The sequence below is a fragment of the Muntiacus reevesi genome, chromosome 1 (assembly GCF_963930625.1).
Source record: "Muntiacus reevesi chromosome 1, mMunRee1.1, whole genome shotgun sequence".
Lineage (NCBI taxonomy): Eukaryota > Metazoa > Chordata > Mammalia > Artiodactyla > Cervidae > Muntiacus > Muntiacus reevesi.
The window spans coordinates 275,282,483-275,296,608 of NC_089249.1; positions in this window are offsets into that span (position 1 = coordinate 275,282,483).

Here is a 14,126-nt window from a genome sequence, read left to right on the forward strand (position 1 = left end):
CTGATGCAGCCTTGTAAATAGCTGAGAAAAGAAGAGAAGCTAAAGGTAAAGGAGAAAAGGAAAGATATACCCATTTGAATGCAGAGTTCCAAAGAAGAACAAGAAGAGATAAGAAAGCCTTCCTCAGTGATCAGTGCAAAGAAACAGAGAAAAACAATAGAATGGGAAAGACTAGATGTCTCTTCAAGAAAATTAGATATACCAAGGGAACATTTCATGCAAAGATTGGCATTATTAAGGACAGAAATGATGTGGACCAAACAAAAGCAGAAGATATTAAGACAAGGTGGCAAGAATACAAAGAACTATACAAAAAAAGATCTTCATGACCCAGATAATCATGATGATGTGATCACTCACCTAGAGCTAGACAACATGGAATGCACAGTCAAGTGGGCCTTAGGAAGTACCACTACGACTAAAGCTAGTGCGTGATGGAATTCCAGTTGAGCCATTTCAAATCCTAAAAGATGATGTTGTGAAAGTGCTGCACTCAATAAGTCAGCAAATTTGGAAAACTCAGCAGTTGGCCACAGGACTGGAAAATGTCAGTTTTCATTCCAATCCCAAAGAAAGTAAATGCCAAAGAATGCTCAAACTACCTCACAGTTGCACTCATCTCACACACCAGCAGAGAAAGCAATGGCAACCCACTCCAGTACTCTTGCCTGGAATATCCCATGGACGGAGGAGCCTGGTAGGCTGCAGTCCATGGGGTCGCTAGGAGTCGGACAGGACGGAGCAACTTCACTTTCACTTTTCACTTTCATGCACTGGAGAAGGAAATGGCAACCCACTCCAGTATTCTTGCCTGGAGAATTCCAGGGATGGGAGAGCCTGGTGGGCTGCCATCTATGGGGTCGCACAGTCGGACATGACGGAAGCGACTTAGTAGCAGCAGCAGCACACACCAGCAAAGTAATGCTCAAAATTCTCCAAGCCAGGCTTCAAGAGTACTTGAACTGTGAACTCCCAGATATTCAAGCTGAATTTAGAAAAGGCAGAGGAACCAGAGATCAAATTGCCAACACCTGTTAGAGCATAAAAAAGCACGAGTTTCAGAAAAGCATCTACTTATGCTTCATTGACTATGCCAAAACCTTTGATTGTGTGGATCACAACAAACTGAAAAATTCTTCAAGAGATGGGAATACCAGACCACCTGACCTACCTCCTGAGAAATCTGTATGCAGGTCAAGAAGCAACAGTTAGAACTGGACATGGAACCACAGACTGGTTCCAAATCGAGAAAGGAGCATGTCAAGGCTGTGTATTGTCACCATGCCTATTTAACTTATATGCAGTGTACATCATGCAAAATACCAGGCTGGATGAGGCACAGCTGGAATCAAGACTGCTGGGAGAAGTATCGATAACCTCAGATACGCAGATAACAGAAAGTGAAGAAGTGAAGAAGTTCTGCCTTATGGCAGAAAGTGAAGAACTAAAGAGCCTCATGATGAAAAGTGAGAGAGAAGAGCGAAAAAGTTGGCTTAAACCTCACATTCAGAAAACCAAGATCATGGCGTATGGTCCCATCACTTCATGGCAAATAGATGGTGAAACAGTGGGAACAGTGGCTGACTTTATTTTGGGGGGACTCCAAAATCACTGCAGATGGTGATTGCAGCCATGAAATTAAAAGACGCTTACTCCTTGGAAGGAAAGTTATGACCAATCTAGACAGCATATTAAAAAGCAGAGACATTACTTTGACAACAAAGGTCCATCTCGTCAAGGCTATGGTTTTTCCAGTGGTCATGTATGGATGTGAGAGTTGGACTGTGAAGAAAGCTGAGCGCTGAAGAATTGATGCTTTTGAACTGTGGTGTTGAAGAAGACTGTTGAGAGTCCCTTGGACTGCAAGGAGATCCAACCAGTCCATCCTAAAGGAGATCAATCCTGGGTGTTCATTGAAGGGATGCTGGATGCTGAAGCTGAAACTCCAGTACTTTGGCCACCTCATGCAAAGAGTTGACTCATTGGAAAAGATCCTGAATGTGGGAGGAATTGGGGGCAGGAGAAGAAGTGGACGACAGAGGATGAGATGGTTGGATGGCATCACCGACTCAATGGACATGGGTTTGGATGGACTCCGGGAGTTGGTGATGGACAGGGAGGCCTGGAGTGCTGTGGTCCATGGGGTCGCAAAGAGTCAGACACGACTGAGTGACTGACTAATTCTCTCTCAAGTCTGTCTTTACTACCTTTGTATTTAAGGACATCTTTGAATCCACAGTCGGACAGGAGCAATAGTGTGCTCTAAATAAACCTGAAGAAGTATCTCATCTTCATTTGTCCTCAGCTGTCCCTAGAATACACAGTACTTAAGCCTCCCTGCCCTCACTTTTGGTTCCAATTCTGATGTGAAAACATGGAAATTATGAATAAAATTAGTAACCTATTCCCAGTTACAAGTAAGACCAATCATTACCCTGGAATATTGGTTTTTGAAAAGCAATCATACTAACCTCACATTGTAAAATTCTTAATGCAATTATTGTTTTTTTTAACTGAGTAATCTCTCCTTTAAAGTCAATTAAATATTTTTCTGAAATAAATCTGTTTAAAGTTCAAGGAAAGTTACTCTTAAATATATGAATCAATTTTTTTGCACAGTTTAAAATTATTTAGAAAACTAGCTCATTTGACTGTTTGAGTTTCTCCCACTTTCCCCTGTCCCTATCAGAACAAAGTGAAAGTGAAGTTGCTCAGTCGTGTTGGACTCTTTGGGACCCCATAGGCTGTAGCCTACCAGGCTCCTCCATCCAAGGGATTCTCCAGGCAAGAGTACTGGAGTGGATTGCCATTTCCTTCTCCAGAGGATCTTCCCAAACCAGGGATCGAACACGGGTCTCCTGCATTGGTAAGTAAAGGTCTACCTGCATTGCATGGTAAAGGCAGACACCTGACCATCTGAGCCACCAGGAAAGTCCATCAACACAAAGAGTTTATCAATGTTCTCTATTTTGAAATCAAAAACAAACAAACAAAAACAGGAAAAAAAAAGAATTTTATTTATTGTAATGAATGCTTGCAACAAATCTATAGTTTTCTGTAGAGCCATCTGGATGATAGAGACTTTAAACATCACATAATGAATTTTCAGAATTGTGGGAAACTTAAGTATATTACATATGACACAGATCGTGTATGTTTATATTTATAAATTTGCAGTCAAATGATAAAACTTGAGCCAGAGACATAAGTCACCTAAAGACTAATGAGTGAAGATATGCTAGAGGAAAAATGTCTTAGATTTGAAGGGAGGAAGAAGCTCAAGGAAGAATTTAAACCTGGTGTGCCCTCTTTGTAGAAGAACCAAATAGAAGACTACATCCAGGTTAACAGAATGAATACTGAGGTGACAGGAGGATCCAGAGATAAAACCTCAGATTCTTTCAGATGGGCAGCTAACAATTTAACTTCCTAGTGCTCCCTCTCTGCTGCCAATAGCACTACCTCTAAAATCAAAGTATTTCTTTTCCTGAACATGGTGAGAGAGAGATGGGGAAGAATGGGAGTTTCCTGAATATGACAAACTCACAGACACAGATGGGGAAGTGGGGGTGACTTGGGGCTCCCTGGCTATTCCCCTGTCCAGGCCCCAAAAGACTGTTGTCCCAATGTCAGCTCTAGACTGTCTCTCCGTATTTATTACAAAAAATTATCTTTTGGCTTCTCAGGGAAATAGAAAACCAGCACAAACTGTGTACATTTCTTAAACTAATATATCTTCTTTGTACTTCAATAAATCAGTTTTACAAGTGAACATTTAAAAATTGAAATCATTTGATAAATATATATTTTTCAAATATATATTTTTCACTATTTCTTGTATCCTTTCTGAAGAACAGTTGGCATTTTATTACCATTGGCATTTTTATTACCGAGTGAACTAAATTCTAAAGTTCTCCTAATGTATTCCCTAGACATATACTTTTGCCTTTAACGGAAGATCTCTCTCGAGTGACCTCAGATGAATTTTTAACACTTAGCTTTAATTTTAATATGCCAAGAATCTGAAGTTTGCAGACACTTAAGATCTGTCACTCCAAAGTATAATTCTGCAAGATTCTTTTCCAGAATGAGATTAAATTTCCCAGACTGAACTATTTCCTCCTTCATATCACTTTTCACTAATATAGTATTTCTGGGAAAGACTTTTCATCACTATGTTTTACAAAGAACTTTAAACTCATTGTGCTTTACAAAAAATAAAATTCTTAGTGGTTATCTCAGATATTAAATATTTGAAAGTTCAAATATTCAAAATATCTGAAAACCTGGCTTAACCAGAAGCTGCATTCACTCTCATAGGTATTCTTGTTTGCATCTCATTTAAAAAATTTATCTTTCAATTTAAAACTCTCAAGAACAGAGAATTTTAGAAACACAAAAATCTGACTCATATGATATTGTCCTGCTTTGTTAAAAGTATTCTGTGAAGGCAATATTTCTGTGTAAAATTACCTAACAGTAGGATCTGTCAATATATAACACAGAAGCATTTCACACAATTAGGTATTCTTATTTTAATCTGTTTGGGGAAATTGTTCTAAGAAGAAATCTATACTAGACGTGTGGAATTTAGATTTAAGAAAATAAAATTAAGATCCTGTATTCATGCAGTAACCTAGTTTATTGGTTTTCTTTTTGTTATAGCATTGGTGATTTTGTAACATGCACATGTAACAAGGGATACATGTAACAAGGGACACATGTGACAAGGGATACATACCCTTGTTGTATGTAACCGCCATGTGTGTTCTCAGTTGCTCAGTCATGTCTGACTCTTTGTGATCCATGTACATTATTATTATTACTTACTGTTTTTCTTTATAGAGTCTGGCAGAGAAGTTAAGTATGCAAATTCAAGTGAAATAAAATCCAGCAACGCAGTTGAAGTTAGCTAATGCAGATTACATTACATGAAATAGTTTTATTACTTATTTAATCACATGGGTGAAGAGATCAAAAATTCATTTTATTTAAACCATCTGTAAATTTTTAACCCAATGTTGTACAACAGCATGGTTATCATTTATTTTCATACAGTGATTCCTCTATTTTAAAAAGTAATTACAATTTTAGCTTTACTGAGTCTATCTTATTATATTAGTTCCGTCATTTTACTGTGAGGGCCTAAAAGTTGGGACTATATCTTGGTTATAATATCAGTGTGTTAACACAGTAGCTCATCCATGGAGCTAATATTATTTGGGATTGTTTGAAGACCAAGGACAACATATCAGTATAAGAAAACAACTAAGGGAAAATATAAGGGCACAGTATCAGAAAACACAATGGTATGAAAATATCTTGAAAAAATTCCACAACTGGAAACTAAAATGCAGTTTGTTATTTAAAAGAAAAACAAAACAACAAAATGAACAAAAACAAACAAACCTAGAAAAGCAAAAAACAAAACAAAACTTACTGACACTATCCACTCCTCATCTTTGTCTCCGTCATATTTTTTTTTCAATATTTATATCGGCTTCAGCTACACCCTAGATAACATGGGAGAAAACCTGACTGAGTTTTTACAGTTTAACTGTTCAAAAAACATTCCCAGGTATGAGTGCAATCCTAGTGCTAGTTCCAAATTCATTGTAATGAATTCTGAACAGCTTACCTTGGGTCAGGTGCCCACCTTGAGCTTGCCAGCTGTGGATGAAAAGTGGGGTCAGCCTGCCCGATGACCATGGAAGTGTGAATGTGAATATCTCTCAAAGAGGGGATATTGAAGATGTTCATTTAGTGCTCATGCAGGTTTGATCAATTCAAAGGATGAATGAAGTAACGCATGAATGAATCACACTAAGGCATAAAATCCACTTTAAAAGTTCTATTCCATAAGCTCTCATTGATACATCCATGAATATAAAGCATTTTTTCCCCTGGTGATAAGCAAGATAATAATTAAATCAGTATCTTGAGATTGACATCATTCTTGGATACTTGTTTTCCTTCCTTTTTCCTCTGCTGTATTTGCTTTAACTGTAAAATGAAGAACTGGCTTTTCATCACCGTTTCTTCTGCTGTGAGAGAATATGAAGTTTTCACATGACAGGATGTTCAGTGTATGTTTTTAGAACTGTTCTATTTATTAGCATCCTCCAGTAATTCAAGCTGAACAAAGTCATTTGTTCTAAAAAAAGATAGGAACTATGCAGATACTAAATAATGGAATTCCCAGTTTGTACTTCCTGTAACTATCTTCATTTAATTTAGTGATGTTTTCTCACACAGACCCAGTAAGATAAATGAAAATTTTAATTAATCAGTTCAGTTACTCAGTCGTGTACGACTCTTTGAGACCTCATGGACTGCACCACGCCAGGCCTCCTTGTCCATCACCAACTCCAGGAGCTTGCTCAAACTTATGTCCATCAAATTGGTGATGTTGTCCAACCATCTCATCCTCTGTTGTCCCCTTCTCCTCCTGTCTTCAATCTATCCCAGCATCAATGTCTTTTCCAATGAATCAGCTCTTCACATCAGGTAGCCAAAATATTGGAGGTTCAGCTTCAGCATCAGCTCTTCCAATGAATATTCAGGACTAATTTATTTTAGGATTGACTGGTTTGATCTCCTTTCAGTCCAAGGGACTTTCAAGAGTCTTCTCCAACACCACAATTCAAAAGCATCAATTCTTCAGTGTTCAGCTTTCTTTGTAGTCTAACTCTCACATCCATACATGACTACTAGAAAAACCATAGCTTTGACTAGAGGGACCTATGTCAGCAAAGTAATGACTCTGCTTTTTAATATGCTGTCTAGGTTGGTCACAGCTTTTCTTTCAAGGAGCAAGCATCTTTTAATTTCATGGCTGCAGTCACCATATGCAGTGATTTTGGAGCCAAGAAAATAAAGTCTCTCACTGTGTTTCCATTTTTTTCCCCATCAATTTGACATGAAGTGATGGGACTGGATGCTATGATCTTTGTTTCCTGAATGTTGAGTTTTAAGCCAGCTTTTTCACTCTGCTCTTTCACTTTCATCAAGAGGCTCTTTAGTTCTTCTTTGCTTTCTGCCATAAGGGTGGTGTCATCTGCATATCTGAGGTTATAGATATTTCTCCCAGCAATCTTGATTCCAGTTTGTGCTTCATCCAGGCTTTTGTATGATGTACTCTTCATATAAGTTAAATAAGCAGGGTGACAATATACAGCCTTGACGTACTCCTTTCCCTGTTTGGAACCAGTCTGCTGCTTTTTAACCTGCATACAGATTTTTCAGGAGGCAGGTCAGGTGGTCTGGTATTCCCATCTCTTGAAGAATTTTCCACAGTTTGTTGGGATCCACACAGTCAAAGGCTTTGGCATAGTCAATGAAGCAGATGTTTTTCTGGAACTCTCCAACTTTTCCTGTGACCCAGTGGATGTTGAATAGTCCTGTACATATCCTGTAAGTTTTCAAAGGTCTTTCTTGATGCTGCAGTGCAGTAAGCCAAGTGTAAGGTAAATGTCTTCCATAGAAACATAAGTAAAACCAAGCCAAGAATTAAATAAATAAGCAGACTGAATACATAAACAGGAGAGTGATGCTGGATAAATATTTCAACTGCATCATGAGCTTGTGGCTTGTGATCATTTATTTGATATGAAAAGCTGTGTGGATGTACCACCTGGCTCCATTAAGAAGTTTTAGGCTAATTTCCTCTCCCTCCACCTTTAGGGGGCTTCCTTGGTGGCTCAGTCCATAAAGAATCACCTGTAATGCAGGAGACCTGGGCTTGATCCCTGGGTTGGGAAGATCCTCTGGAGAAGGGAAGGGCTACCCACTCTAGTAATCTCGCCTGGGGAATTCCATGGACAGAGGAGCCGGGCAGGCTACAGTCCATGGGGTCACAAAGAGTTTGACATGACTTTCACTTTCCACCTTTAGGACCTGTTCAGCAAATTTATACACATTCTGGGGGCATTCCTGAGGATACAGGTAGGTTGCCATCAGTTTATTGTACTGTACCCTTTCTACAAAATCAAAATTAGGAAGTTGCAACAATGTTTGTGGGAAAGAAATACTTCCTTGACGATCTACTCAGACTTCCTTTCTCGGTATGCATATGCTGATTGCTGATGGTGATCATGAGTATGGATAACCTTATCAGATATCTAAGATTAATTAATAATTAATTAATAATCAATTAATTGCTAGCATATCCTTATTAGTATAATAGGGAATCCTTATTAGCACTGTAGCAAAACATATAACAAATATATTTGATGATAATTTTTAAAGGAAAATTCTTATTTTCTGTACAGCAAATTTAGATATTTACTCAATGTTTCTTATCATCCTTTGACACCTTGTCATCTCTTGAGATCAACATTATGGAAATGCTACAATATTTTCAACTTTAAAGATGAGTTTATTTGATATAACAGGAAGAATCATTCCTTGCTGTGAATATTAACTATGGCAAAAGTGGTCTTCAGACCAGTTACAACTTTCATTATGGCTTAAAGGATTTTTAATGGTATCATACTCATAAAATCAAACTTTGTTGTGTGTATCCAATAGTTATAGTAATTCCATTTACAATAAGGAAAAGAGATTAATTTAATTTAAACAAATTTTCCTAACAGAAGCTTTAATTTTTAAAAATTTGAACCCCTTATAGATGTAGGAAGTAAACCCTTATTATGCAAATGTTTGCTGAGGGATAGCACTAGTGACACACTAGAAAACATTATGTAGTACAAAAAGGCCCAATTTTAAAAATCAAGAGATTTGAATTTCAGTCTGCCTTTGGTAATTTTGCCCACTAAAAAAATTATACAACCTCTATAGACATTCCTTTTCTCTTCAACAAAATATAGGGGATTACACTTAATTCTTTGTAAGTATGTAAGAATTCTAAGGCTCTATAGATACATGAAAGTCTATTTAGTGTTAAAATTTTTCAAATAATGGGGTTTGATCAACTAGAAGAATTTGCACTACATCTTTCCATCTTTATTCCTCAGCAAGCTGTGATATATGAATAAAAGAAACATGACTACTATTCAAAATAAGAAGTCTTACTTTTTAAATTCATTCTGTATATTCACCTATATTTACTGAACACCAACCACATGCAGGCACACTTGTTAAACCCCAAGGCAGATACAAATTCCTGTCCTCAAAAAGTTTACACAAAAGTTTTATACTGCCTACCAATGAGTTCTACAGCTTACACATATATTTGATTTGGTATGCAGTGATGGCTATCCATATATCATATGCTGTTTCTGGAATGAAACACACAAGTATAGTATCTCCAGCAAATTCCAAATTGGGTTCCAGCCTTATCAAATAATGGCAATATCTGTTCACAAATGTTTACATATTTAACGGCCTTGGTAAATCTGGTTTCTTTTTTGAGGTGCCCATCGTGTTTCTCACCTTCAAGACATAAACTGCATTCCCTTCTCTGACCTGCTAATATCAACCACCAAAGACTATATTGCACTGAAGAGGCCCTAGGGAAGACAGTTGCGGACGTATCACTTCCAGATTACAAACCTCATGACCCTTTGATCCCAATGACCGTTCAAGCCTCAGTAAATTCCCACTGCCCCGTAAGTGCAGTTTTTTACCCACTTGGTGACACTCATGCTAAGGAGGATTCTGCTGTGCAGTGCACATATAAAACCAGTCAAAACTGCTTTATTTCACACAATAATCTCATTCCTTTCCCCCCCTCAAAACTGACACTGACTATTACTTTTAGGTTCATTGCCAATACACTATCCCTCACCTCAGGAATACTAAATTGCTTTACAGGATGAAATGTGAACAAGTATAACCCTCCTCTGAGGCCTAACTATCTCACAAGTGATGATGCAAAGAATGGGAGACAAAGGTATTATAGCCTTACTTCACAGTAAGGCTCTAGTCTCAAACATCGCCCTCCTGTGTTCTTACCTGTATTTAGACCACAGTATTGGGTTTACTTTCCACAGCTATTAATATTATTCATTGGGTTGGGTGCTCAGCTACAGTCAGGGAAACCATTCACCATTTCGTACTGCCTCAGCTCTATCCACTTCGGCTTTTTAAACAAGTGACAAAACAAAATATTTTTTTTAATCTTTAAGGCAGAGAGAGTCTGTATACCTAATGCCCTAAAATGAAAGCATCAACACACATTCCCTTAAGAAATAATTCATGGGCAAAGATGCAGAAAATATTTAGTCAAAATAATACCTCAGTGGTATTTTTAATAAATATAGATACGCAGATGATACCACTCTAATGGCAGAAAGTGAAGAGGAACTAAAGAGCCTCTTGATGAGGGTCAAAGAGAAAAGTGAAAAAGCTCGTTTGAAACAACATTAAAAAACGAAGATCATGGCGTCTGGTCCCATCACTTTGAGAGGGTAACAGGCAGGAAGGCTAGGGGTCTCCAAAGGGAGGAAAAAGGCTGCAAGTGCCAGACATTTTTATCTCTCTTAAGCGGCAGGAGGAAACAAACCAGCGATATTATTTCTTCTCTTTACAAATTTAAAAGGAGGTTTCTCTTAAAATGCTGTGTTGCCTTGACACCTGGTTTCACCTGAAGCTAACTACTCTCAAACCTTGAGTTAACCAATACATTTCTTTTTCTTATGGAAATGTTGTCTTAAGCTATGTTAATGTACCCCAGACTCTATCTTCAAGTTGGTTCCGCCAAATGGCCCAACCTACTTACTCAGGTATTGTTCCCCTAATCTATGTAAACAAAACTATTTGTTGGTAATCTGCCCTTCCACAAGATTCAAGTCAATCCTTTTATGGCCAGGGATGAATTATCTGGTGCCATTCTAAGTTTTATGACCTTCCTTTCTTTTCTTAACAGATTGTGAGTGACTATATGACAATAATGAATCCTGCCTGAGGACAGTCTTTGGATCAGACCTTCTGGCCAACTCTGTTATCTTAAAATGTAAATTATGGGAGTAGGTCTGGTGAGGTCTTTACAACCTCCAGACATTCTTTGGATTCACTGGAGAGTATATAACTCCATTACTAACACTAACAAAGGGGGTACTCTTTTGCCCCCTTCTGATGCCCATGTCAGAAGCTTTCTCTATCTCCTTTATACTTTAATAAAACTTTTTTTAAGTTTTAGTAAGTTTAAATAAGTTTTAACTTATTAAATAAGTTTTAATAAAACTTATTATACAAAAGCTCTGAGCGATCCAGCCTCGTCTCTGGCCCTGGATTGAATTCATCTCCTCCAGAGGCCAAGAATCCCGCGTCTTATCATTCAGCAACAACCTTTCAACTTCATCGCAAATAGAAGGGGAAAAAGTTGAAGGAGTGACAGATTTTACTTTCTTGGGCTCCAAAATCACTGCATATGGTGACTGAAACCACGAAATACAAAGAAGTTTGTTCCTTAGAAGGAAAACTATAAGAAATCTAGACAGTGCATTAAAAAGCAAAGACATCACTTTGCCGACAAAGGTCTGTACAGTCAAAGCTATGGTTTTTCCTGGAGTCATGGGTGGATGTGATATTTGGACCATACAGAAGGCTGAGCACCAAAGAACTAATGCTTTTGAATTGTGCTAGAGAAGACTCTTGAGAGTCCCTTGAACTGCAAGGAGAGCAAACCAGTCAATCCTAAAAGAAATCAATCAGTCCTGAATATTCATTGGAAAGACTGATGTTGAAGTTCCAATACTTTGGTCATCTGACATGAAGAGCCGACTCATTGGAAAAGACACTACTGGTGAGAAAAATTGAGGGCAGGAGGAGAAGGAGGCAGCAGAGGATGAGATGGTTAGAAAGCATCACTAACTCAAGAGAAAAATCTGGAAGATAGTGAAGGACAGGGGAGCCTGGCATGCTGCAGTCCATGAGGTCATCTCACAAAGAGTTGGACACAATAAATGTTATTACAACATTTGTAATAACAGTGTTCCAGCTACAGGGAAACTGTCCAATATAGTAAATACATAAAAGAAATCATTAAAATTCATGTTTACAAATACCTTTGTGACAAATAAAATATCATTTATGATATAAATATAAAAATAGAATATAAATTATATATAGTCTATTGCTCTGATTGAGCTTCCAAGGTGGCTCAGTAGTAAGTAATCCAGCTGCCACAGGAGACAGGTTTGATCCCTGGGTTAGGAAGATCCCCTGGAGTAGGAAATGGCAACATGCTCCAGTATTCTTGCCTGGAAAACTCCATGAACAGAGAAGCCTGGCAGGCTACAGTCCATAGGGTAGAAAAGGGTCTGACATGACTGAGCAACTGAGCATGCAAGCATTGTTCTAAATATATAAGCGAAGATTGAAGGCAGGAGAAGGGGATGACAGAGGATGAGATGGTTGGATGGCATCACCGACTCAATGGACATGAGTTTGAGCAAGCTCCAGCAGTTGGTGATGAATAGGGAAGCCTGGCATGCTGCAGTCCATGGGGTCATAATGAGTTGGACACAACTGAGAGACTGAACTGAACTGAATACATATATACACACACAGGCACATATACAATACTGGAATATTGAAATGACACTCTTAGGGTGGTAGAATTATTTTGTCTTTATAAGTTTCTAAACCTCAGTGGTATCAATGTATCACATTTATTATTTTTTAAAAATGCCATTTTCATGATCTACTGTAAGAAATAAATGACAAAGACAAATTTTTATTTGGTGCTATTCATATTATCTTTCATATATAAAACTTCTATTCATTATTTTTGCTGGTTGCTCTAAGAATATTTCTCTGTATTACTATTGTTACAATGCCTAGTTAGCAACAATATTGGGTCACTTCAATTTTCACTCATACCCTTAGTAGTTCCTACTTCATAAACTCCATTTCACACCTAACATTTCCCACCTCATACTTTCACAAATGTAACAGCCTTAGGAGAGCATGATTCTGTTTATAAACATCCCACTTCTAACCTTAGGAGCTTCCTACTTCATGAATCCCTTTTCACACCTGACATTTAGAACTTCACATGTCCCATATCAAATTTCACAAACGGGAAAGAGTGTATTTCCACTCACTTCACCTCCCTTGTCCTTTACCTTTACGTTCTGTTGCTATGTTTTTATATGTACATGCATCATAAACATGGCCTTAAGCAAAGCACTGCATTCTTTTTAAGAAACTTTGGGAGAAATAAAAATAGGTTTTTGTATTTACACAGTGATTTTCCACTTCTGCTTGCCATTCTCTACTTTGTGTAAATCGAAATTTCTGTCTTGTATCACTTCCATTCAGCCTGAAAAACATCCTGAGGTTTAGTCTGTTAGAAATGAGTTTCCTCAGCTTTCACTTCCCTGAAAACATCTTTGTTTTGACTCTTTTTTTTTTAGAAGATAACTGGATATAGAATTCAAGGCTGATAACTTTTTCTTTTAGCGCCTGAAAGATGCTACTGCTTCTGGTGTCCATTGTTTCAGATGAGAACTATACCTTCATATGTGTTATTTTTCTTTGGTGTGTAATGCATCTTTTTCTATGGCCCATTTCTAGATGTTCTAATTTGGACTCTGTTATCTGCGACTCTGTATGATTCTGATATGCTTATATGTGATGTTCTTGGTATTTATCTTGCTTACTACTTTCTGATCTTCTTGGACCTGTAAATCAAAGTTTTTCAATCATTTACTGAAATATTTTATTGCCTCATTATATTGCTTTTTCTTTTCAAGCTCCAGTGCATATATATTAAACTATATAATACTGCTGTGTAAGTTCAAAGTGTTTTGTTCTCTTCTTGAATCTTTCTATATCTCCTTTTTTGAGACTGTATAATCTCTGTTTATCTATTGTAAGTCCCTGTAAACTGTGTCCCATGTGGTCAGTCATGTTTGACTCTGTGACCCCATGGACTTCAGCCTGCCAGGCTCCTCTGTTCATGGGATTTTCCAGGCAAGAATACTGGAATGGATTACCATTTCCTACTCTAGAGGATCTTCCCAACCCAGGAATCAAACCCGCGTCTCTTGTGTCTGCTGCATTAGCAGGCAGATTCTTTACCACTAGTGCTACTGGGAAGCTCCTTAGTAAATGGGTGAGATCCAATCTCAAACTCTTTCTCCTCTAAGAATCTTGTTAGGGCTTGGTTTCCAAGCTTTGTTAAAGTAGGTATAAAGAGGGCCTTTCTCTGGGTGTGG